The 15,440-nt window shown below is 35.1% G+C and overlaps 1 protein-coding gene across 1 annotated transcript in view; it reads right to left on the bottom strand.

Moving 5' to 3' along the window:
- Positions 1-15,173, bottom strand: part of LOC144372805 (transport and Golgi organization protein 1 homolog) — a 173,988-nt gene extending 158,815 nt beyond the window's left edge. The window contains exons 1-2 of the mRNA XM_078036047.1: positions 15,054-15,173; positions 3,153-3,244 (exon numbers count right to left, since the gene is read on the bottom strand). The gene's annotated coding sequence lies outside the window, so the exon portion shown is untranslated. The remainder of the gene's footprint in view (positions 1-3,152; positions 3,245-15,053) is intronic.
- Between the last annotated feature and the right edge of the window lie 267 nt (positions 15,174-15,440).

Raw genomic sequence — 15,440 nt, 5'->3', positions numbered from 1 at the left:
GACTAAGTCAGTTAAATGGCAACAAACAGAAAGGAAAGAGTGTTAGAAAATTACAGTGTAATAACATGACTGTAAAACTTGTATTTTCTCACTGTTCATAATCCAAAGAACACATCTAGATCAGACCAATGGGCTCAAAAGCTCAATCTTAAGTGCATTCCACACACTCATACAGAGAGGCAGACCCCTGGTCCTTTCTCCACATATTAAATGAAAACTTCTGGTCCCTACTATGTGTCAGGTACTGTCTAAGGCATTGGCACTTTATCAAACATGCAATTCTAGTAACATTATATAAAGTCTCAGCTTCATATTTTAGAGGGAAGACACCTCAGGCTTGGCCCAACCTCTTATTTGAGCAAGAAGAAACTCAAGGCACAGAGAGGATAACCTCGCTGGTTACTGTGGCTTTATGAGAACAAAGGCAGGAGTAGAAAACAAACTTTTTATCCATCCCTCCCCAGTAATAAAATTTACTTTTTCTACTAAGCAAGTATTTCTATATGCTTCCTACACACCAGACAGTATGCAAGGTACCAGATACACAGGATTCTGACCCTGGTGCTGTCCTCAAAAGGCACAGTCTAACAACAAGGCAACAGACAGAAACAGCAAACCATATCTCTAATTTTTTAGGACTTCAATTTTTAAAAAAATTAATAATAAAGTTGTAATAGTTTGTTGTAGACTCTTAATAACCCCATGAAGATAAAATCTAGATCTTACTACTCCTGTCATATAGATTGAGAAACTGAAGTATGGAGTGAATAAGGGACTCTACTAAGGTCATCTCCAGTGGCAGCAAAATGCCTAGAAACCAAGTTTATTTACTCCAAGGTAGACATTCTTTTCACACTAGATGGAAAAAAAGCAGATGTTCTTTTTATGTTCAGTTCCTTTCTGACCAAGAGCACACATTTGCAAGACTGCATGCAGAACAACCTGTGGTTGTGAAAGCAAATTTAACTGGCTGTGAGGTGTCATCAGCTGAGGTTAGTTATTTGATGACTGAGTAATCACCCAACAAGACATTGTAAGTAGCATTCTTAAAGTGCCCTTTATATATACAAAGAATAGATGGAAACGGTCCTATCCTTCGGGGAATTAATATGTAGAAAATGGGTATATAAATATTTCAACAAAAAGTGACAAAATTAAATAAACTACAAAAGTAGAATAATCACAAACAATTGCAAATTTAACAAACTAAATGTTTTGCAGAACTTCTAAGAAGACCTGCCAAGAAACTGATAATTCAAGAGTTAAATAGAAAAGAGAAGCCTGTATAGGAGATGACACATGCCAGTCTTCTGATTATTGAAATACAGGCTCTTACTAAAAAAATGTTCACCACACTTAAGTAAAATATCAACTTCCTAATTCCTTCATTTCACTTTCCACCATTAGTCAAAATAATTATACAAATATTCCATTTCCCTTCTTCTAGGAAAGTTATTAATTTTGTAATCTTCTCTATTCAAAAGAAATGAATTTCCATCAGTGTGACTTTAGCTAAAAGGGTAAAACTGTGTGATCTCATCGCCCTTTATTCTTCTATCCTCTTTTAGTTGCAACCTAAATGAAATTAATGATCATTTTTCTCTGGTGCACAGTAAAATTTATGTACACATTCAAGAAGAGCAATTTTAACATTAACTTTAATTGTTACTTAATATCATATTTTATTCATACTACTAAACATCATCATGGTCTCATAAAAAGATACAACTATTTTAAACTTAAGCACACTGTAGAATTATTAACAAATTAGACAAAGTTAAAAAGAAACAAATACTAGTAATTTTCAGTTAATGACAGGAAAAATTACTTTAAGAATGAGCTACAGGGGCTGGTGTCATGGCTTGGTGGTAGAGCAGTTGCCTACCATGCGTAAGACACTGAGTTCAATCCTCAGCACCACCTAAAAATAAATAAATAAAGGTATTGTGTCCATCTTCAACTAAAAATATTTAAAAAAAAAATAACAGGCTATAAAGTAAAAATTATAATCATGCTACCAAAGTAGTAATATTTATTTTAAAAATACAACTCAGGGGAGAAAAAAAATCTCTTAGTATTCCTGCATTTACTCAGGGGATTCAAACTTAGAGCCAGTTACCTTTCTTTGAAATATTTGGTGAATTTTACAGGCTGATAAGTAGCAATTTCCAGAACCACCACAGCAGGTTTCACTAGAATTACCACAAGCATATCAAAAAATTATTTCATCATATCTTTTAGTTCTTAAAACTTAATTTCATCACAAGAAGACATATTTTAATAAATACCAGTTTAAAATCTAAATTTGAAGCAAAAGCATAGTAACTTGTTTAGGGAAGAGAGAAGCTGGGCTTGAATTCATGTTTAGGTCCTTAAGACAATGACTTGTATGTCAAATTGGATTCTAAAAGTTTAAGGGAGTAATTAAACATGCAGCGACAGTGACATCTAGTGTTAACAGCTGCAAGCCAACTACACTACTATTAAATCCTCAAATGCTGAAGAACTATCCAAAGCTTCTCTTTAAGAACAAACAGAACTTCTGCATTATATTAAAAAATAATAATAATAATAACCAAAATGGTTCCATAGATTTCCTTCCAGACATTAAAAAGCCTTACTGAAAAAAAAAGAGTAAATTAAAGACCAAAAAGTAAATGCATTATTTATTTCACACAGTCAACATCTCCAACTTTCTCCCTTCGTTTAGGAGAGTAATGAATGCACAGGTAGTCTGGAAGGTGTTCTGATAAGAGTTTCACAATCTTTTAAACTTTCGCCTATATGATTAAAGATACTGCACAGATAGTAAATACTCGATAACACATCAGGAAAAAAGAATGTAGGACATTTCAGGAATACTTGAAGAAGACACAAAGAAAAAAGAATAGTTACTGCAGTGAGAAACAAGTCTATATTTCAGCCCTGGCTTCCTTGCTTTATATTTGTTGATTTGAAAGGTCAACTTTGTAATCAGTTGATATTTTTGCCCAAGGATTTAGAATTTGGCAGCACAGGTTAATTCATTATACCATTTTTATAGTTTTATGCTACAGATGAATCTGTAATAGTAAGCAAAATTTCGACAATTATTTTTGGCCAGGACAATTTTGTGTAAAAAGAAAAGTTAGCATTAGATGAAGCTTACTTACCTATTTGTTTTGGAAAGTTCGTCCTTTCCCCTTTTAACTCCAAAAATTCTTGTGATCAAGGAACTAAAGAGAAGAGTGGATGAATTTCTCACCTATTATAAAAATAAACACACAATATGGGTCAAGGAATATTTATGGCATGAAATCAACATGTATAATGGTCAACTAGGTATTCCAATCATTATACCATTGGCTAGTGTAGGACTAAAGAAAACATGGTTTGTTTTCACAAAATGAGACAACTTTAAAAAAAAAAAAACTTAATAGTAATTGACTCAATGAACTCTTAAATTAAGCCCTAACTCCAAACACAATATAGTTTTTTCCTATTCTAATATTATCAATTGATTTCATTTTGTCCTTGAATTGAATCATCAAACAGTACTTTAAGAAAAAAAAAAACTATTTTTCATATCCTTCCTGACAACGATTATTCTAGACCTCAACTCTTTTCACTTATTTTTCTGTACTTACCTACCTGTGAGAAAATACTTGTAAGACTTAATTTCAAAGAATCCATGTAATAAATAGTCAAGAAAATACTTAATATTCCAAATGCCATTAACTTCACAATGCCAATAATATAGCCAAGGGATATTAACCCTAAAATTATATGATAGAACTGATTAATAAAAACAAGAGGCAAGAATAATGTTAATAAACTTGGATCATTTCTCCAAGACACTACAGAGTATGTTTTCCAAGCCAATGCATCAAGATACTTTGGAATTTCACGACAATGTCTTGAATATTCTAGCATTATTGGTCTTCCTCAATCACCTTGCCAAATCAGAGTAGAGAGGTTTAAGTATGTACTGCCTTCCTTATGGTGTGCAAGGCAATATACCAGCACCACAGAGAATACCTAGAAATAGAAGACACACAATTGCTGCCATCATAGAGCTTATTTTCTAATTAGGTAAGTGATCATATGGTATGTTAAGTAGCAATATAATCAGAAAAGTCATTAAAAGTAATAATGCAGGCTGGAGCCATAGCTCAGTGGTAGAGCTCTTGCCTCACACATGTGAGGCACTGGGTTTGATCCTCAGCACCACACAAAAATAAATTAATAAACAAAGATTTTTTTTTTAAAAGTAATAACTTGAGATTTAGAAAACCACTTCCTGAAACCATTGCATAAGGGTCACAAACTCAAACGCCCAGTAGAAGCAGGGAGCAACAGAGGCAGCAGTGGACTGTGTCTAATGTAGTCCCTGCTCAGCTTCAGCTGACTAGCTGCCATGAAGGAATGCAAGCCTAATGTTGCCAGATCTTCTGCTTTTTTAACAGAAGCCAGAAACATGATTTTTATGTGAAATCTCACTATTTTGAAATGTTGGCAACAAATTAAAGAAAAGGGGAAGTGGAAAAATGACCATAGAGTCCAAATAAAATTCATACCAAAATTGCAATGAAACCCTAATCTTGGACAGATCTACTTAGGTCCATTCAATAGTCAGCAAACATTAATGGAGTCCCTACTACATGCCCTGCCTAATATGCCCAAACTGTAACAAATAGATCCATCCTGTCAATATCAGTATCACCTCTGCCTAGCACAGGTCTTGATTATCTTACCCAGTCTCAGAAGGCTTGGTAAGGACATTTAGGACACCATTACTTCCCTCAAATCATAACAATGATAAAACACAAAAAGAAAGGTTAAAAGTAGGGCTCAGTGATAGAGTGCTTGCCCAGCACCACAAGTAATAACAAAAAAATAAACAAAACACAACAGAAACACAATTCCATTTTGCCCTAAACCAAACTCTCTGACAAAGGCTGCCAGATGCACTAAAGTTAAACATCTGGAGATGTTGAGAATACACACTTTAAACAAAACCATAGGGGCCTGTTTCACAAAGTGAACAGGCACAAAACAGAAATAAAATTCTTTTTTTTTAATCAATAGACTGAGGGCAGGAGACAGATAATGCATTTTAGTAATATTAATATGGACAAATGAAGCCGGGTGCAGTGACACACGCCTGTAATCCCAGAAAGGCAGGGGGACCACAAGTTCAAAGGCTGAGGCAGGGGGACCACAAGTTCAAAGCCAGCCTCAGCAACTTACTGAGGCCTGAGCAGCTTAGTAAGACCCTGTCTCTAAATTAAAAAAAAAAAAAAAAAGATGAACCAATGGGTATCAATACTATCAGCTTGATCCATCCTGCATTGGCTGAATGTTTGTGCCTCCTTCCCCAAATACATATGTAGAAATCCTAACCTTCAAAGTGATGGCTTTGGGAGGTGGGGTACTTAGGATATGATTAGGTTATGAAATCTTTACCCTTATAAATGGGATATTAAATGCTCATATTAAAGAGACGAGAGAGAGAGAGAGAGAGAGAGAGAGAGAGAGAGAGAGAGAGAGAGATCCATTGCCCCTTTTAACCTTTTACAAGATAAGGCACCTTCTATGAACCAAAAAGCAGGCCCTCATGAGACACTGAATCTGCTGGCACATCGATCTTGGATTTCCCAGCCTCCAGAACTATGAGAAATAAATTTTTGCTGCTTATAAGTCACCCATTCTGTGGCATTTGGTTATACCAGCTCAAACAGACCAAGAAATCCATTATAAAATTCCTCCATTTAGTAGCCAATTATGATCAATACCTATTCTGATACATATAGCAAAACGGTGATACTCTATCAGAACTTCTGCATTAATTACTTAACATTCCCAGAAAAAAATTTTAAAAACTTTCCCTAATCATCTATTTGGTTACCCTGTTCACTCAATACAGAATTATTTGCATGTATTAACCAATTTTCCATTCAGGGCAGAGCAAACCTCCAAAAGTAATCAATTGATGATACTTGGTTTTAATATTTTAAAAATGACTTTCCCTTCTTTGAGATACAATACACATACTGTAAAATTCACCATTTTGAAGTATACAAGTCAGTGGTTTTTACTATATTTCTAAAGTGGGAGACTATCACCACTAAATCAACAATATTTTCACAGCCCCAAAATGAAACCCTGCACACATTAGTCATCATTTTCCCTCCACCCATAGGAGGAAAGCACTGATCTATTTCTGTCTCTAAATATTTGCCTATTCCAGACATTTCATATACATAGGATCATGAAACAGATGGCCTTTTATGTAAGCCTTCTTTCACTCAGCACAATATCCTCAAGATTCACCCATATTCTAACATTTTTTGATATGTTCTTCCTTTTTATGGTAATATCCCATAATAGAGATATATCACATTTTTTAAATCTGTTCAGCATTTGATGGGACATTTGGCTTGTTTCCCATTTTTTGGCTATTATGGATAATGCTACTAAAAACATCTGTGCACAAATTTTTGTATCAACATGTTTTCATTTCTCTTAGGTATACATCCAGAAGTAGTATGGTAAATTATTACAGTAACTCTGCTTGTAGGAACTGCCAAAATGGTGGTACCATTTTATATTCTGATTAGCAATATATTAGGGCTTTAATTTCACCAATTCTGTGATTCTGCACATCTTCCTCAATACTTTTATTGTCCATCTTTTTAATCTTAGTGAGTACAAAATGGTATCTCATTGTGGCTATGATTTGCATTTCCCTAATGACGCTAAACATCTTTTTATGTACTTATTGACCATCTGAATATCTTTTTTGGGGAAATATATTCAAATGAACTGTCCATTTTTTTAATTGGGTTGTCTTTTTATTATTATTGAGTTCTAAGAGTTTTCTGTATATTCTTAATTTTGATCAAGTCTAATTTACCTATGTTGTTTTCTGTTGCTTGTACCTTAGGTGTTGTATCTAAGACACTGTTAACCCACTCCAAGGTACAAAAACTTACACAAGTTTTCTTCTAAAATTTTTATAGCTCTTACATTTAGATTTTTTATCCATTTTTAGTTCCTCAAACATGAAATTCATTCCCTTGCATTATAGCTATCTAATGGTACTAGTACTATTGGTTGAAAGAACTATTCTTTCTCCATTGATCTTTGAGCACTATTTTTTAAATTTTTTGTGGAGATTTATTTCTGGACAATCAATCCTATTCCATGATTTATATGTCTATCCTGATGTCAAATCCATAATCAAATTTACTACTGCTTAGTAGTAATTTTTGAAATTGGGGCCTATGAGCCCTTTGACTTTTTTTTCAAGATTGTTTTGTCTAGTATGGGACCCTTGTATTTTTTTTAACATATATTAGGACCAAAATATTAATTTATGCCAAAAAATATTCAGATGGAATTTTGACAGAAATTATGTTGAATCTGTAGATCAATTTGGGGAATATTATCATCTTAATGATAGAACATCTTCCAATAATGAACATGGGATATCTGGTCCTCTTGCATTTCTCTGAATAATGTTTTCAGATTTTCAGTGTGAAAGGTTGCACTTTTTCTGTTAAATTAATTTCCTTTTAAAAAATATTTCTATTAGTTATTGATGGGCCTTTATTTATTTGTTTATATGTGGTGCTGAGAATAGAACCAGTTTCTCACACATGCTGGGCAAGCACTCTACCACTGAGCCACAACCCCAGCCTCATCTTCTGTTAAATTTATTTCTAAAGTATTTTATTCTTCTTTATATTTTTATTAGTGCATTATAGTTATACATAATAGTGGTATTCTTTGTGACATGTACATACATGCATATATTGTAATTTACTCCATTTCATTCTCTAGATTTCCCCTTTCCCTCCCTTCCTCCTTTCCTGAATCCCCTTTCTCTACTGATCTTTCTTCTATTTATTTTATTACCTTTATTTATTTAATTTTTATTAGGTGCATTATAATTATACATAAAAGTGTGACTCATTGTGATATATGCATACAGCACATAGCATAATTTAGTCCATTTAGTCTTCCTCCACTCCACCCTGCCCTTCAATGACTTTCTTCTATTACACTATTCTCCCTTCTGTTTTCTTCAGATTCCCTTTTATTATTCCTTATTTCTCTTCACTTCCACACAGGAGAGAAAAGATTTGACCCTCGTCTCCCTGAGTCTGGCTTATTCACTTAGCATGTTGTCCTCTAGTTATATCCATTTATCAGCAAACGATATAATTTCATTCTTCTTGATGGCTGAGTAGAACTCCATTGTGTACTGCCAGTGTCTCGGCTGGCACTGAATCACGAGCCACTACACAGCTTTGTAGATTCAAATAGCAATTCTTTATTCCCAAACTCACACTGGCCTCCAGCTAACACATTCTGCTCCAATCTCCAATATCCCGCCACCCCCAATCACCTACTCCACAGAGGCTTTTTCCAAATCCAATTTGAATCTCAATGGGAACACGCAGCAGGAACACCCTAATCCCAGCAGCAATAATCTTCAACCTCCAACTTCCCTAAAACCCCTATTGTCTTAAAGTGGGAATGCCTTAAACCCAAATTATCTTAAGCCCAGATACTTCCTCAAACCTGCAGGATACTTCCTCAAACCTGGATCCACCCTCAATCACCTTGAGCAGGGTTGCCTTTCTCAAACACACATGCAAGGTCACAGCGGATTTCAAAGGCAAGTCCATTTAACATGGGGTACGCTGGCAAGGATTTTGAATCGTCATTCCTACTTGGCAATGGCCCTCAGCAGTGTACATATGCCATACATTTTCTTCTCTTCTTTTATTCTTTTTTAAAAATTCTTTTTGAATTCATGTTTGAACTATTCATTGCTCAAGTAAAAATGACTTTGATACTTTTATCTTGTATTCAGCCACCTCATTGAACTTGTTTATTAGCTCTAATTTATGTGAGTGTGTTCCTTAGGATTTTCTACATAAAAGATCATGGCATCAGAAAATAAAAACAGTTACACCTTCCTTTATTACATCTTATTTTGGCCTGATTGCCCTAGTTAGGAGTTCTAATGTAATGCTGAACATAAGTGGCAAGAGTGTATACCTTTGACCTTTTACTGATCTTAAGGGAGAGCTTTCAGTTTTTCACCAGTAAGTATATGCTATGTTTTCCACTGCTGTTCTTGATCAGGTTGAGAAAATTCCATTCCTAGGTCATTGAGTGTTTTTAATCATGAAACGGAATTAGATTATTTTCAAATGCTTTTTTTCTACATCTGCTTAAACATCATTTAATTTTTGCCCTTTATTCATTACATGTTACATTAGCTGATTTCCTATGCTGAGATGTATACTGTTTTAAAACTGTAGAAGTTAAAAAACAGACCACTAAATAGTTATTATAAAGGGTCAGTTGGTCCCATTATTTTTGAGACTGTGGCAAGGCAAAACATCATGGCAGGGAGCATGTAGTAGAGCACAACTGTTTACCTTATGGGAGTCAGAAAGCAAAAGAAAAGAGAGGAGGGGTGTAGGTCCCAACAGGATTTTCGAGAGCAGGCCTCCATGACCTAACTTCCTCCCACTAGGCCCCACCTCCCAAAGGTTCTATTACTTCCCAATAGTACCACAGGATGGTGATCAAGCCTTTCACACATGGGCCTCTGGGGAAATTCTTAGATCCAAACTATAGCAACAGTAATACAATAAAAGCAAATTCCTTTGGGGAAAAATGAATGAAGGAGTATGCAAGTTAAAAAAAATTAAAGACAGAATTAGTGGTAAAGTTGAAAATGCAGAGATTAGAACAACTGTCAAATATTTCTACCTATAAATAATTCTTTTTATCAGGGAAAACCAGAATACTTCCTGCTCTCTACCTCTTTCTTCACTGAGTCTCCAACATATGGTTGGCAGGGACTTGGTAGTCAGCTGCAAAGTGACAACTGTTACCAAAGTATTTCTCTTCTATTCATTGAATAATTTTTTTCTTTCTTTCTTGGCATAAGAAAGCTTCTATATATAGACTTGTATAAGAGATAGAAGAATTTATTAGCTCTAATTTATTAGAAAATTAGGTTACACCAGGTTGTATGCGTGTGTACAAGCACATATGTACACTCATTTTTTAATTACATAACATATAAACTCCCTTAACAAATATTCAAAAAATATGAAAGGGGAGCCTACCCTGTGCAATTGCTATGTAGCATGATCACTGACACACCATACACCCCTAGTAGGCAGTCAAGGATAGGGTCAAGATACAACATTTTAATATTCTGTCCAGGGTATGTGATACAGGTTTAGAGCAGAAAGAGACATTTTTTGAAAACAATTAAATGAGATTTGAGTTCTAAGCCATGTGACTTTGAAGAAATCCTACACCTATAATCCAGAAAAACCATGCCATATTTTCTGGGCTTCTAAGGAGAAGACCAGCAATACTTGAGTTCTTGGTAACTGTCTTCCAAAGCTGTAAGATACTTCTCCCATGAGAGGTCAAAAGTAAAGAAAGGGTTTCCACTAATCCATACAGCATCTATAAGTGAATTAGAAAAAAATGTACCTCTTCCTCTGAGTAAATGAAGCTCCATTACAAGGCACATAGCATGATGAGTGGAGCACAGCTGGATTTCAAGACTACACAGCCCTAAGCCTGGAACCTTCATAGCAACTTCACAACTGCCAGAGGGCAGAGTCATTGGTGCCAACAAGACACAAAGTAACCGTGGCAGTGCTGCCAGGAAGATCTGAAAGTGTCTTTTTTGTATATTCCTCTGATATCCCCTGCATGCTGTGAATCAGAACTGACTTGAGAGAAGCAAGATAAAACTGTTCTAGATGAAAATATAACCTCAGGATGGGTCATAGGAGGACCCTAGTTGGGTTGCTTGGCAAGCTCTATTGGAAAGGCTGAGAGTTGCCTAGGGAAAGGCAATCAGGTGTCCAACAGTCACTAAACATAATAAAGAGAATCAGATGCTATTTTAAAAGAAAAACTGCCCAGAAAACTCTAAGGATCTATGCATATGTATCTATAAGTCATTTTATGTAACACTTGTCCAAGTTGGGTTAATGCCCCAAGGGGTAAACTCTGACCAACAAGAAACAAGCAATGGGACTCTTCTAAGAGGTAGTAGTTTCACATAGTAGAAGATGTACCATGTGACAAGACAACCAGCTCAGTTTTCTTGCAAGGTTAGGGCCTACTTGGTAGCATCTTTCCTCCTTTCTTGCCTTATTTATTGTTTTCTTTCATTCTTGCTGCTCTGGGTTTGTACCACTCAATAAAACCTTACCTCCAGTTGCTTTCTGAGGACACAGGGCCCAAGCCCTACAAATCAGCTAAAATGACCTTTTCTGCAATCCTATCACACACAAAACTGCTTTACCACACTTCAGATTCTGAAGTCAGACAGATAATAGTTGCACATTCTTAGACAAAGGTATTTCACGTCTCTTAGCCTTATTTTATTTATATATAAAATATGAAGTATAATAAAGTTTACTGAAATTAATCAATGTAATATAAATGATGCCAGGTACATTATTTATATTAGTATTTCCAGTGCTTAATATGTCATCTACTACACTGTAGGTATGCCTAATGCCTACAATGTTTACAATAGTACATTTTCTCTGTATTTAAAAAATTCCAACCAAGTAGCAAAGATTGAAAGATCTGTAAGGTCTCAATACAAATAGCCAGTAATCTGTAAAAACACATTAAATCTATACATGAATGCTCTCTGAAAAATGGCCCTTTACTGCAAATAATTCACTTTACCTGGGTTTTTGCCTCTCCAACTTATCAGGAAAAACAATTAAGTCAAAAGTACAGATGTAGCCAGCTTTAGGCACAATATATTCCTGAGAGGATGCACACAAATCAAATTTCTGTAAATCAAACCATATTTCACAAGCACTAGGGGAAAAAACACCCTTTAAAATGACTTCAACAAATAATGCTATAGTAAACTGTTACTGTAAAATGAAGGTTTCTTCATAGCCGGTGATTATGTTGACTTATAATTTCATTAGGTTTTCATAAGAAAGGAAATACAGCAATCAGCATATGGCAACATGAGCTCCCTCCCACCCCACATGAAGTCCCATGCTTGCTCAGGACTCTACAAGCAAGAAGATCATCACCAGAACTGAACACAGCCAATGCTATGCCTGGAGTCTGTGAAACTGTGAGCTAAATAAACCTTTGTTGTTATAAAGTTAAAAAAATTTATGGCAACAGTATAGATTGTCACAGGTATGATGTTACTTTGTCTGACAAAGCAAGAACAGCAAACAGAAACAAAATATTCCTATACAACCAGTGTTCAAAAGGAAGATTCCAGTTAATAAAATTATCATAAGCATTTATATTATTACAAGCTTTTGTGGATATATATATGGATATGGATAGTATTCATGCATAAAACTCACAGGATAAAAAATATGCATCAGAATCATGATAACTCTGTGGTGGCTTAACAGGTAACTCATTTTAAAGGTTTCTCTTATGTTTTCCTTTATTTAAAAAAATTTTTCAGGCATATGCATTACTGTTTTGGGTCTCACAAATGGACTTCCACAAAGGAATCATTTGTTTCTGACACTTTTGGCTTTCGCAAAAAGTTGGGAAAATCACCACATTTCACACTGCTAAAGCCCTTTCACAGAAAATATTTCTTGTATTATCTGGATTAGACTTGAAGAAAACAATATTAATATTGTTGGCAATCAGTTTTACCATCTCTAATTTTCCTGATGATCAAGCCACATTCCTACATCTCTGATTACACTGATGGTATACGGGTATTGTTCTACTTCCTATAAATGTAAAAGGTAAACGCTGTGCCTTCAAGGGCAGTTATGCAATGCTCCTAGACAGAATTCCAAAAGTCTGCATCTCTTACAAGAAGATGCCCAATTGTCTAGGCAAATGTTGGCAACTTTGAGGAGTGTTCCTCACACTGGGAGTCTGTGCCTTTGGCAGCCACTGCAACAGACTGAATCTCAATTAGAGGCTTATCATATTGGTACGGAATGGTTTGTGCAGCCTACTAATTGGAAAGCCTGCCTGTCTAGTAAATACTCCACTCTGTGGATTTTGTTTTGTTTGTGGGAGTTGTGGGTGGGGAGTTACAAAGGATTGAACTCAGGGGGACTTAACCACTTGAGCCACATCCCCAGCCCTACTTTACATTTTATCTAGAGACAGGGTCTCACTGAGATGCTTATGCCTCACTGTTGCTGAGGCTGGCTTTGAACTCATAATCCTCCTGCCTCAGATCTCCAGAGCTGCTGGGATCACAGGCATGCGCCACCACACCCCACCACTCTGTGGGTTTAAGACCTAGGTTCTTTGCTCCTCCCCTCCCCTTTGCCAAGCATTTTTGTAAAGCCACATGTCAAGCGCCTATGAATCATAGGTTATTGTCCTTTACTCTAGAAGACACAATGACATAGGAGAAAAAAAAATAAGGGTTTCTCCAAGGAATCATGAAAAAAGACACATGAAAGTTTCCTTTCTTAAATCTAAGAAGTATACTAGGTACTGCTCACAGTCTTTACAGAGTTCTAAGTCAAATGGTTTCTGGACAGTGTTATATTGAAAAAAAAGTGACTCAATATTTTGACTTCTATTTAATGTTTTGTGCTTGATTTTTCAACTTTTTTTATTTTAAAGATAGAGGAGAGAGAGAGAGAGAGAGAGAGAGAGAGAGAGAGAGAGAGAGAGAGAGAGAGAGAGAATTTTTAATATTTATTTTTTAGTTCTCGGCGGACACAACATCTTTGTTGGTATGTGGTGCTGAGGATCGAACCCGGGCCGCACGCATGCCAGGCAAGCGCGCTACCGCTTGAGCCACATCCCCAGCCCGATTTTTCAACTTTTGATAGAATATATTGGTACCACTCACTCAACATATGATATACAGAATCTACAACATCCAAAAAGAGATACATTAAGATACTAAGAAAGAGTTGGTCTGCTTCTAGATCAATATTACTAATCAGTAGGGAAATGCAAAGCAAAATCATAAAGGGATACCACTTCACACCCATCAGGAAGAACTATCATTTTAAAAAATGAAAATCCTAAGTGAAGACTTAAACAAATTGGAACTCTTGTGCATTGCTGATATGAACGTAAAATGATACTGTCTCTATGGAAGAGTTTGATGGTTCCTCAAAAAGTTAAACATAGAATTACCCTATAATACACCCAAATTAACTGAAAGCAGGGACTCAGATAACTTGTATGCTAATGCTCACTGCTGAATTACCATAATAAGTAAAATGTCGAAACAATCTATCAACAGATGAGTGGATAAAGAAAATAAAGTACACACATACAATGAAATGTTATGCAGACTTAAAAAGGAATAAAATTCTGACACGTTACAACTTGGTTGAAACTTAAAGACATTATATTAAACGAAATAAGCCAAACATAAATTAATAAATATTGTTATGATTCCACTTATAAGAGATATTAGGTCAGGTAAATTCATAGAATCCAAAGGTATTACAGAGGTTACCGGGGATAAGAAAATACAGGAAGTCAAAACTTAATGAGTATAGATCTTTTGTTGGGGATGACAAAAGGTTCTGAAAATGTGTAATGTGATGAATATTGTATACACTTATGCCAAGTTAAATGGTTAAAATGGCAAATTTAAAAAAAAAAGATAACTGACTTTAAACAAAAGTAATAACAACCTAGGGTAGGCTTACAACACACAAAAAAGTAAAATGTATAACAATAGCAGCATCAAGATAGGAAGAAGAAAAGGGAAGCAAAATATTAAGTTCTTATACTTTAAGTGGCACAGCAAAATATCACTCAAGGGTAGACTGTGATAAGTTAAAGTTATAGCTTACTGCACTAAAATAAAAGACTTTAGTCTAATAAACCAACAAAAGAGATAAAATGAAGCCATAAAACATCAAGAATCAAAATATAGTCTGATCCAAGAATTTATTCCCTAGAGAAATTCCTTGATAAAATGCAATATATATTTTTTTATCATCCAGTGAAAGGTTTATTAAAACTTAATCAGAGGTACAATTAAATCAATGAAAGTAAATGGCAAAAGCACTCACTGCCCAGACTGGTGAGGTAAAACCCAGAATTGCAGCCTTAGCTCCATCGGCAACATACGGAATGATATTTTCTCCTAGATGTGTATCTCTAAACAAGGCTCTGAGGATATTCAAAGCATGAACCTAGGACAAGAAGTTCAAAATTAGCTGTGAGTTAATAACTATGGTGATTCTAAATCTGTATATAAAATTATAAGAAGAAAGTAATAATATGCAAATGAAACAGTAGATTTAATAAAATAATAATTGATAAAAATAATTTTTAGACATTAGTAAGAACAATGTAATAAAAAAATTTGATCCAACGAACCTATGAGGAATCCTGAATCTAACAAACACATTCTTTTCAAGGAACATTTATTCTTTAAAATGGCCTCAAACAAGGAA

The sequence above is a fragment of the Ictidomys tridecemlineatus genome, unplaced genomic scaffold (genome assembly GCF_052094955.1).
Source record: "Ictidomys tridecemlineatus isolate mIctTri1 unplaced genomic scaffold, mIctTri1.hap1 Scaffold_164, whole genome shotgun sequence".
Classification (NCBI taxonomy): domain Eukaryota; kingdom Metazoa; phylum Chordata; class Mammalia; order Rodentia; family Sciuridae; genus Ictidomys; species Ictidomys tridecemlineatus.
This window is presented reverse-complemented; position numbering and strand designations above follow the sequence as displayed.